The sequence below is a fragment of the Oryctolagus cuniculus genome, chromosome 8 (assembly GCF_051225735.1).
Source record: "Oryctolagus cuniculus isolate XC-2025 breed Fujian yellow rabbit chromosome 8, ASM5122573v1, whole genome shotgun sequence".
NCBI classification, from domain to species: Eukaryota; Metazoa; Chordata; class Mammalia; order Lagomorpha; family Leporidae; genus Oryctolagus; species Oryctolagus cuniculus.
In genome coordinates, this window is record NC_142874.1 from 9183530 (window position 1) to 9194709 (window position 11180).

Here is an 11180-nt window from a genome sequence, read left to right on the forward strand (position 1 = left end):
TTTTTAAAACGTATGTTGTCTTTTAGAATTTAATATATTGAGGCTGGCGCTGTGGCATAGCAGGTAAGGCTGCTGCCTGCAGTGCCACATCCCATCTGGGTGCCAGTTGGGGTCGCAGCTGCTCTACTTCCGATCCAGCTCTCTGCTGTGGCCTGGGAAAGCAGTAGAAGATGGCCCAAGTCCTTGGACCCCTGCACCCGCATGGGAGACAAAGGAAGAAGTTCCTGGCCCCTGGCATCGGATGAGCCCAGCTCTGCCCATTGCAGCCATTTGGGGAGTGAACCACAGTATGGAAGATCTCTCTCTCTCTCTTTCTCTCTCTCTCTGCCTCTGCCTCTCTGCAACTCCGCCTTTCAAATAAATACATAAATCTTTTTTAAAAAAGAATCTAATATATTATTATTAGGTGTGTTTCCTTCGACATTTTATTGACACTTTTGAATTTTTAATTGGAGATATGAAATACTCATTCTTTCAGATTTCAAAAAGAAGGCACAAAATAACATTTTTTCATTATAATCTTTGATAGAAGAAGATGAAAGAACATTGGGCATTTGACTAAGACATAAGTTCAGAGAAATTAGAATATGTAAGAAAATAAAATGTTAAAAGTAGAAATAATATGCATATTTGGCCATAATTAGTTTAAACCAAACTATCACAGCTACTTGCCAGAAATACAAGGACAACAACGAGAAAGGATGACATAGCCTGTGCAATTTAATGTCTAGCATCTCTATGTGTAATATATAATATGAATATATTAATATATAATGGCATATATAAATATTTTAATAATATAAGTAATGTATAAAAAATATTCAAATAACTCTACAACTAAAATTCTAATATGAGACAATATATAAATGAAAAGTATCAGTAGTATATAGAAAATGTCACAGGTAAAACTTAGTAAAAACCTCAAGTACAAAATGATAAATCCTGAGAGCTAAATAAGGAGGTTGAAGAATTGAGCAATTACTACTGATTTTCCTTTTTTTTTTTTTTTTTTCAGTTTTCCCTATATAGAATTCCTTGCAAAACATATGGCCCAAAACAGTTGTCCCAGTTTTTGAACCCAAGAATGGCACTGAAACTCTATACGAGGAAATGTGCTAAGCTACTGAAAAATGTATTCATGCTACTTTTCTTAAAGTATCACTCCTTTAATGTCTACTTTTGTTGTTTGTTCTTAAACAGAAATCATTGGCACTTAAAAAGGAAAATACTTATAACAAAGAAATTTTAAAATTCCATGTAATAGACGAGTTTCATAGTATGCAATACACTTCTTTTGTATTCAGTATTGATTCTTATCAAATAAGAATTTCCTCTGAGAACACAGTTGAATCACATGCCACGGTATCCAACAGCTGAGCAGAGCCACACGCTCTGCAAAGAATTATGGAGCAGAAGTGATACCGGTCACATTGGGGTGAGAATTTATTTATTGGTTCAAGATCTTGCAGGTTCCATTCTCTGTCAAGGAAATTAGCAAAATTTGAGGTAGTGGCTGCTCAGTCAGCCTGGGTTCCTGAGGCCCAGCCATGAACCAAGATGTTTTTGTCGACACATGAAGAACATAGGGCATGAACAAGAAATCAGCCAAGGTTGGTTTAAGCCACTGAGATTTGAAGTTTTAAGCTCCTGAAACTTGAGATTGGTTGGTCTGTTACAACAGCATAAATAGCTTAAGCTAGTCAATATATTTCAGCAATAGAATCAATATATATAAAGAGTTTTATATGCATCACATTTTCCTGAGCTTGCTAGGTACCTACATGAGAGAGAGTACAGATATCCTGAAATATGGGCTTATTTTTTCCACAGGTTTCATGTTTCTCTGCAATTAGAATGAGTCTCATTTTCTTGCTACCCATCTTAAAATAAACTTATGCTGGGCTGACCAAACATGATCAACTCCCCCTGCCCATTTCTCCTAGGTATTGTCTTTTTCTCCTTCCATATCCCTTTATATTTTCTGATTTTCTTCGATACTTCATACCCAAATGTCTCACTGAACAATTCCAATTAAATTATTCACAAGTACCTCAAACACAACATGTCCCAAATTGAATCCATCTGGCTCCCCAAAATATATGCCTATTATTTTTGTTCCCATTGAATTATATCTTCATCTATCAGAATTAAAGATCAAGACTACTTGTATTATTCTACTTCTTTGTATACCAGCTCAGATGTTACACTCTTCAGAAGGAATTCCTGATCCCATTCCTGTAGGTGTAATTAGACATCTCAACATGATAGTGATTACAGCTTCAATTTCCCCTGTTATTGGCATCTATTACATCATATGCAATTACACATTTAAGACTGTATCCTGTTTCCTATACTATAAGCTCAATAGAGGCATATGTCATATGAGAAATTTCATTATTGATCTCAAATATTAGTCAATAACAGGCCTACAGTACAGAATAGTTGATAATGTTGTGTTAGGTATATTGCATTACACAAGTTCAACATTTGAGAGCTTCCGAATGATCACCTTAATAGTGGAGTGACAACTTTCACATGAGCACGGTCCAGCAGAGCAGAATGAAACAACAGGAATGGAGTATAAGTTAAAAATTAACAGTCATCATGAATAAGGGATGCAGTGAAGGGGGTGATGATAATAACCATGTACAAAGCAAGAATAATTCAGGAAAAATAACAGCAATCATCCACTAATGTTTTAAAAGAATTCTACAACTGTCATGTGACTGAATTTTGATAAGGTATGAATAGAGTCTCCGGTGATTTGGTAGTTAAAGAGTTATCATATTGACTATTATACAACAGATAGGTTCTTTAAGTGGTGAAATTACAGTGACTAAAGAATAAATTAGAAGAAATCTTGGGAAACAATTAAAATGAAAACCTGCTGGCTTACTCCATAATTTTTATATGATTTCTTGTTAAGACAGAAGAAATATTGCTAAAACCACCTATGACGAAAGCTGACAAAGAAATTTATAATACCAGAGGCTTTGAATGTACAAATAATTTCTTTAAATTTGTTTAAATTGATTTATTATGTTTATTATTTTTAAATATAAAAGTATTAATGAATAACATATACATATAAATATACCTTGAAGGATACATGGTTTTACAGTTTTATTAAAAATGCTTTGTGTCTAAATTAAGCAAAATTGAATAGAAAAGGCAACATGAAATACTCACAAGTTGTTATATCTTAATCATATTTTTAAAGAATATTTCAATTATATAATGAATGTGTAAATATTATTATTTACTTAGGTTCAAAGCAGGAAACACATATTAAGGGATAAATTAGCAAACTAGAGAAAGTACATACAGATTTGTGGTAAACAAAAATGGACTTCAAAAAATATAATCAATAAATAAATTTATTGTAGTGCAAAATAAATTTGAAATATATGAAATTTTTTTCATAATGCATGTATTATATGAAATTTTTCAATACCCCCATATGAAAACTGTGATCTAATGAATAGAAAAGATTTAAAATACATATTTATTCTTAAAAAACAACTTATCTAATCATAGTTTAAGACTAGTAATCATAAATGTAGTGGAAAATATAGTTCAAAAGATTAGTATTGAAATAATGTCACAGATGACAAAGCCACAAGCAATGACTCCTGTGGGACTACTGCATACTATTTAAGCTCGGTTTTGGGAAAATTCTTCAAATGCCAAGTATTCTCCTTATACAGTCAATAAAAGAGTTAGAATATATTATATTGATGAATATATTAAAGACAATATAACCCTACCTAGAGTTTTTTCTTATCCTAACTCACAACATGAAACACTCATAAAGTATATTTCTAACTCCACCATTTGGGGCAAGTCCAATTGAGCATGTCTCAAATTGTACATCTCCTCCCTCTCTTATCCCCACTCTTGTATTTAACAGGGATCACTTTTCAGTTAAATTTAAACACCTAAGAATAATTGTTAATTACAGAGTTCAACCAATAGTATTAAGTAGAACAAAAAAATACTGAAAAGAATAAAGTATTAAATTGTATATCAACAGTCAGGATAAGGGCTGATCAATCGGACTTGCCCCAAATGGTGGAGTTAAAAATGTGCCAGGGGATTCCAATATAATCCCATCAAGGTTACATGTACCAATGCCATCTCACTAGTGCAAGTGATCAATTTCAGTTCACAATTGATCATACTGATAGGTCTAAGAGTCAAAGGGATCACATAAACAAGACTAGTGTCTGCCAATACTAACTGATAGAATAAAAAAGGGAGAGAACGATCCAACATGGGAAGCAGGATACACAGCAGACTCATAGAATGGCGGATGTCCTAAACAGCACTCTGGTCTCAGAATCAGCCCTTAAGGCATTCGGATCTGGCTGAAAAGCCCACGAGAGTATTACAGGCATGGAAAGCCAAGACACTCTGTCAAAAAAAAAAAAATGACCTAAATGAAAGATCTCCGCGAGTGAGATCCAAGTGGAAAGAACAGGTCATCAAAGAAGGAGGTACCTTTCTCTGAAGGGAGGAGAGAACTTCCACTTTGACTAAGACCTTTTCTAAATAAGAACAGAGTCAGCAAACTCAAAAGGCCTCCATAGCCTTGTCAACTCATGACTAGAGCCTAGGGAGATTTCTGATACCATAAACAAGAGTGTGAAATTGTTAAGTCAACAACAGGAGTCACTGTGTACTTATTCCTCATGTAGGATCTCTGTCCTTAGTGTGTTGTCCAATGTGAAATAATGCTATAACTATTACTCAAATAGTATTTTACACTTTATGTTCTGTGTGGGTGCAAAGTGATGAAATCTTTACTTAATATATACTAAATCGATCTTCTGTATATAAAGAAAATTGAAAATGAATCTTGATGTGAATGGAATGGGAGAGGGAGAGGGAGATGGGAGGGGTGCAGGTGGGAAGGAAATTATGGGGGGGAAGCCATTGTAATCCATAAACTGTGTTTTGGAAATTTATATTTACTAAATAGAAGTTAAAAAAAAGAATATTGAGTAGTCAAGGACAGAAGGAGAATTAGAAGGAGAAAGAGAGGAAGATGAGAAGGCAGATGAGAGAGGGAAAAAAATGAGAACGTTACCGACTCTGATAATGCAGACAAGGAGATGGTGAGGGAGAAGAAGCAAACCCATCTGACCACTGCTACCCATAAAAAAACTTAAAAGATTAGTAAGTTTTGCCTACTAAATTGAGTGAAACTTTCTGGCTTTGCTCCAATTCCTCACTAACTTCCTTTACAATTAAAATTGCATAATACAAATTTTGCTGAACTTTCTCGTTTATCTTCTCTCTGTTACACAGTTTTGTCCCATTTGTCATCATGTATGATCTTGTCTATTATGTTGGTCATGCATATCCCTAAATCTTACACCAGTAGAATACATTTCCCACAAATCAGCAATAGTTACTATTTTTAGACGCCATAAATGTTTTGTCTAAAATCTTACATTCCACCTGTTTTTTTTTTCATGTGTTGACCTCTTTCTTTGTGGAACTTTAAAACTTTGACTATAAAGGAAATTAAAAATATGTTAGTGCAAAAATTGAACAAGAAAGGAAGGGTAGGCAGAAGAAGAAAGGGAGAGAGTGAGGAAGGAAATATCATTATATTCTTAGAATTCTATCTATGTAGAGATTATTCACTTCTTTGGTTAAATTTATTCCTAAATATGTTTTGTGGCTATTGTGAATGGAATTTCTTTCTTGATTTCTCTTTCTGTGAGTTCATCATTACCATACCAGAAACCCACTCTTTGGAGTATATTTATTTTTTTTTTAATTTATTTTAAAGTGGACATACAAAGAGGGATAGGTAGAGGCAGAGATGGAAGTCATACATCTGCTGATTCACTCCCCAAATGGCTACAATGGCTAGGGCTGGGCAAGGCCAAAGCCAGGAGCCCTGAGTTTCTTCCAGGTTTCCCACATGCGTGCAAGGGCCCAGGGGCTTGGGCCATCTTCTGTTACTTTCCCAGTCACATTAGCAGGGAGCTGGATTGGAAGTGGAGCAGCTGGGTCCTGAGCCAATACCCATATGGAATGCCCACATCCTGCTTAACCTGCAACACCACAATGCCAGACCCTTGTTTGTTTATTTTGTAACCTGAAATTTCACTGAATTGTTTTATTAATTCTAATAGCTTTTGGCGGAGTGTTTAGGTTTTTCCTTCTACAACATCATGTCATCTGTAAACACGGATAATTTGACTTCTTCTTTTCCAATTTTCATGCCCTTTATTTCATTATACTCCACAATAGCTTTTGCTAAAATGTCCAGTTCTATACTGAACAGGTGTGGTGAAAATGGACACCCTAGTCTTGTTCCAGATCTGAGGGGAAATACTTTCAGCTTTTCCCCATTCATCCCCATTGGATGTTTGTTATATCATGTCTTTATAATTTTGAGGAATGTTCCTTCTTTACCTAATTTGTGGAGGATTTTTATCATGAAGGGGTATTGAATGTTATCAAATGTTTTCTCTGCATCTATTGAGATGACCATAATGTTTTTGTTCTTCATTCTGTTGATGTGATTTATGGTGTTTATTAGTTGGCGAATGTTGAACTACCTGTTGCATTTCTGGGATAAAACCCACTTAATCATGATGTATAATCTTTTTGATGTAGTTTTGGATTTAATTTGCTAGTATTTTGTTGATAATTATTGTATCTGGGTTCATCAAGGATAGGGATATAGGTCTGTAGTTTTCTTTCCCTGTTGTGTCTTTGGTTTCAGTTTCAAAGTAATGCTGGCCTCACAAAGAGTTGGTAGAATTCCATCTTGTCCAATATGTTGGAATAATTTAAAGAGTGTTGGAGTTATTTCCTCTTTGAATGTTTTGTAGGATTCAGTAGTAAAACCATCAGTTCCTGGACTTTTCCTTGATGGAAGACTTGATTACTGCTTCAATCTCATTGCTTCTTATGGGTCTGTTTAGATCATCAATTATCTTCTTGGTTTAATTTTGTAGGTTAAATGATTTCAGGGACTTCTTGATTTCTTCAAGGCTTTCCAGTTTATTAGCATACAGTTCTTCATAGTAGTTTCCCACGACCCTTTCCATTTCAGTGGTGTCTGTTGTAATGTCTCCTTTCTCATCTCTAATGTTATTTATTTGAGTTTTTTCTCTTTTTTTCTTTACTAGTCTGGCTAAAGATTTACCTATTTTATTTATCTTCTCAAAAAACCCAAATAACCAAATTTTGTTTTGCAGAACTTTTTCCTTATTTTCAGTTTCAATTTCATTTATTTCTGCTCTCATCCTTATTATATATTGCCCCCTCCTAATGTTGAGTTAGTTCTTGATTTTCTGTCTTCCAGATGCATCATTAGATATTTGAGACACTTATCTTTTTTTCATGGAAGCACCTCATATTATAAACTTCCCTCTTCATACTACTTTTGCTATGTGCCAGATTTTGATAAGCTGTGTTTTCTTCCCCACTTAATTCAAGAAAGTTAATTCAATATTTAGAAATAAATTTAACAAAGAAGTGAAATTCTCTACAATGAAAATTATCAAAAACTGATGAAAGAAACCATCAAGGACACACACACAAAAAATGGAAATGTATTCCTTGATCATTGATTGGAAGACTAAGTATCATTAAAGTGTCTATGTAACCAAAGCAATTTACAGATTCAATGCAATGACTATCAAAAAACCAATGGCATTCTTTACAGAGTTAGAAAAATAATCCTAAAAATCATATGGAATTACAAAAGACCCCAAATAATCAGCAATCTTGAGCAAGGAAAACCAAGCTGGAGACATCATAATACCTGATTTCAAAGCATACTACAAAGCTATATTAATTAAAACAGCTTGGTACTGTCATAAAAACTGATACACCATTCAGTGTAATAGAATAGAGAGCCCAATAATTAATACACATACATACAGCCAACTGATTTTTAACAAAAGTGATCTCTCCTCAACAAATAGTGCTGACAAAACTGGATCTATATATGTTGAAGAATGAAATTAGATCCAATCTCTTAGTATATAGAAAAATCAACTCAAGAAAGGTCAACGACTTAAATTCAAGATATGAGACTATGAAGTCACTAGAAGAAAATGTAGCAGAAACACTCCCAGACACTGGTATAAGGCACAACTTCCTGGACAAGATCCCCGAAGCACAGGCAACAAAAACAAAACAAAACAATGCAACTATATCAAACTCATAAGCTTTTCATAGTAAAGGCACGATTAATAAAGTGAAGAGGCAACCAAAGAGAATGAGAAAAATATTTGCAAACCACCTACAAAGGATTAATATCTTGAGTATATCAGCAACACAAAAAATTCAACACCAAAAAAGAACATTTGAAAAATGGGCAAGGGACTTCAATCAACAGTTCTCAAAGGAAAAAAAAAATACAAATGGCCAGTATATATATGAAAAAAAAAAAAAAACTGCTCAAGAGTAGCCATCAGGGAAATGAAAATCAACACGAAAATGAGATATCACCTCACTCCTGAGAATGACTACAGTCCAAAATCAGAGAGTAACAAACGTCAGTGAGGATGTGGGCAGTAAGAAAATACTTATACACCGTTGGTGGAAATGTAAAGTAGTGCAGACACTGTGGAAAACAATGTGGAGATTTCCTGAAATCTAGAAACAGACTTGCCATAAGATCCAGCAATCCTACCACTGGGTATGTACTCAAAAGTCTTAAACACAATGTATCAAAGAGATATTTGCACTACCATGTTTTTAGCAGCACTGTTAACAATAGCCAAAATTTGGACCCAACCAAGGTGTGCATCATGAGATGAAAGGATAAAAAAATGTGATATATATATATATATAATGCAATGTTATTAAACAATAACAAGAATGAAATTCTACCATTTACAGCAAAATAGACACAACTGGAGGACATATGTTGAATTAAATAAGCCCAAATACCACATGTTCTCCCTTATATGTGGTAGATAAAATTTAAAAAAAGAAAAAGAAAGAAATGTCTGTGTGTATCACTATGGCTACAAATATAGTTTTGTAAAACTTGTTTTATACAATGGTTAACAAAGTTATAAGTCTACAGTTTTAATCATCTGCAATTACTTTAAAATTTACTCTATTTGGTAAGGTGGTCATTTTTCCATTAAAAAAAAGAATCTAGGAATAACATTATATCTGTTTCCTTTATATTAATTTAAAATGTAAACAGGTTTAACAAAGGTACCAAACAAGTTTGGCAAAACAATATTTGCCACAAAACTGATACACACAGAAATTTATTTTTTTAGTTTCCAGTTTTTGATTTTTTTTTAATTTTAATTCCCATATATTAGGAAGAACATATGATATTTGTCTTTCTGTGTCCAGCTTATTTCATTCAACATAATATCTACTATAGTGTTAATGATCTGTGATTACTTTAAAATTTACTGTACATGGCTGAAAAAGTCATCTTTCCATTTAATTACTATTTATAGCCCTTTCCTATTTTCTCATTAAACTAGGGTCCTTTTTCTTTTTAATTATTGAACTCCTTATTTGGTGGAGCATTAAGCCCTTGACCATAATGTCAATCAAAAATACCTTATACCGAGAACTAAAAAGAGAGAAAGGAATGAAGGAAAGAAGGCAGAAAGATGGAAAAGAAAAAGGGAAGGAGGGATGTGATGATAAAGTCCTGGAAGGAGAGAAAGAGAAAAAAATCACTGTATTCTTAGAATTATATCTATGAAATGTATTGAATTTTTTGAAAATTTTAACAAATAAATTAATAATTCTTAAAAATGCAATTAAATAAATATATTGATTGTTTACTATTAACATGCCTTTCTATCATAGGGCTCTCACATCATTAATATCATATTCTACTTGTTTCTTTTTCTTTACTGGGTTTCAATAATTGTAGCCTCACTGCTATTATGAATATAAGAAATCCATTCTGGTTTTAAAGCTTGCGCAATTTTGCTCCTTCTTCACAAATTCTAGCTGAATTTCTCATGGATAATACCTTAACATTTTGCTCTCTGAAGATTTTTTCCTGCCTACTAGTACACTGTATCTTCAACTGTTAATCATTGTACTATTTTTTCTTCAGATACTGATATATCGATGCTTGAAGTATGCTATTCATTCACCCATTCATCCATTCATTCATACATTCATTGATATTATGTCTGTTTACACCCGAATGTTAGTTCATCAAGTGTTAAAACCCAGCCCTGGGGCCAGCGCTGTAGAGCAGCAGGTAAAGCTGATGCCTGCAGTGCCAGCATCCCATATGGGCGTGGGTTCAAGTCAGGGCTGTTCCATTTCCCAACCAGCTGTCTCTAATGGCCTGTGAAAGCAGTAGAAGAAGGCCCAAGAGCTTGGGCCCCTGCATCCATGTGGGAAACCCAGAAAAAGCTGCTGACTCCTGGCTTTGAATTGGCCCAGCTCTGGCCATTGCAGCTATTTGGGGAGTGAACCAGCGGAAAGAAGTCTCTCTCTCTCTCTCTCTCTCTCTCTCCCCCCCCCCCTTACTCCTTCCCTCTCTCCCTCTGCCTCTCTGTAACTCTTTCAAATAATAAATAAATAAATCTTAAAAAAAAAAAAGACCCAAGCCTGTATTTGGGGAAGTTAGAGGGATGCCTGTAATATATGTTCTCAATGTATGTATTTATTGAATGAATGTGTTAAAATAAATAGACATACATTCATTTACTATACTCTTTAGCCTTTTTAAATTGTACTCAGTTGGGGCCAACACTGTAGCACAGCTGTTAAAGCTGCCACCTGCAGTGCCAGCATCCCGTATGGGCACTGGTTCGAGTCCCAGCTGCTCCACTTCCCATCCAGCTCTCTGCTATGGCCTGATAAAGCAGAAGATCACCCAAGTCCTTGGGCCCCTGTACCCACATGAGAGACTCAGAAGAAGCTCCTGCTCGTGGTTTCAGATCAGCTCAACTCCAGCCATTGCGGCCATCTGGGGAGTGAGACAGCAGATGGACGACCTCTCGCTTTCTTGCCACTGCCTCTCTCTAACTCTGCCTTTCAAATAAATAAATACACCTTTAAATTATTCTCTATATAATTTCTAGTGATAATCTCAGGAAAAGTAACTAAGCATCACTTTTTAAATTTTCTTTTAAGCGTATTATAATAATTTAAAATAATTATTTAATAAAGCAATTTCCATAGATAAGAATTTTAATTATGCC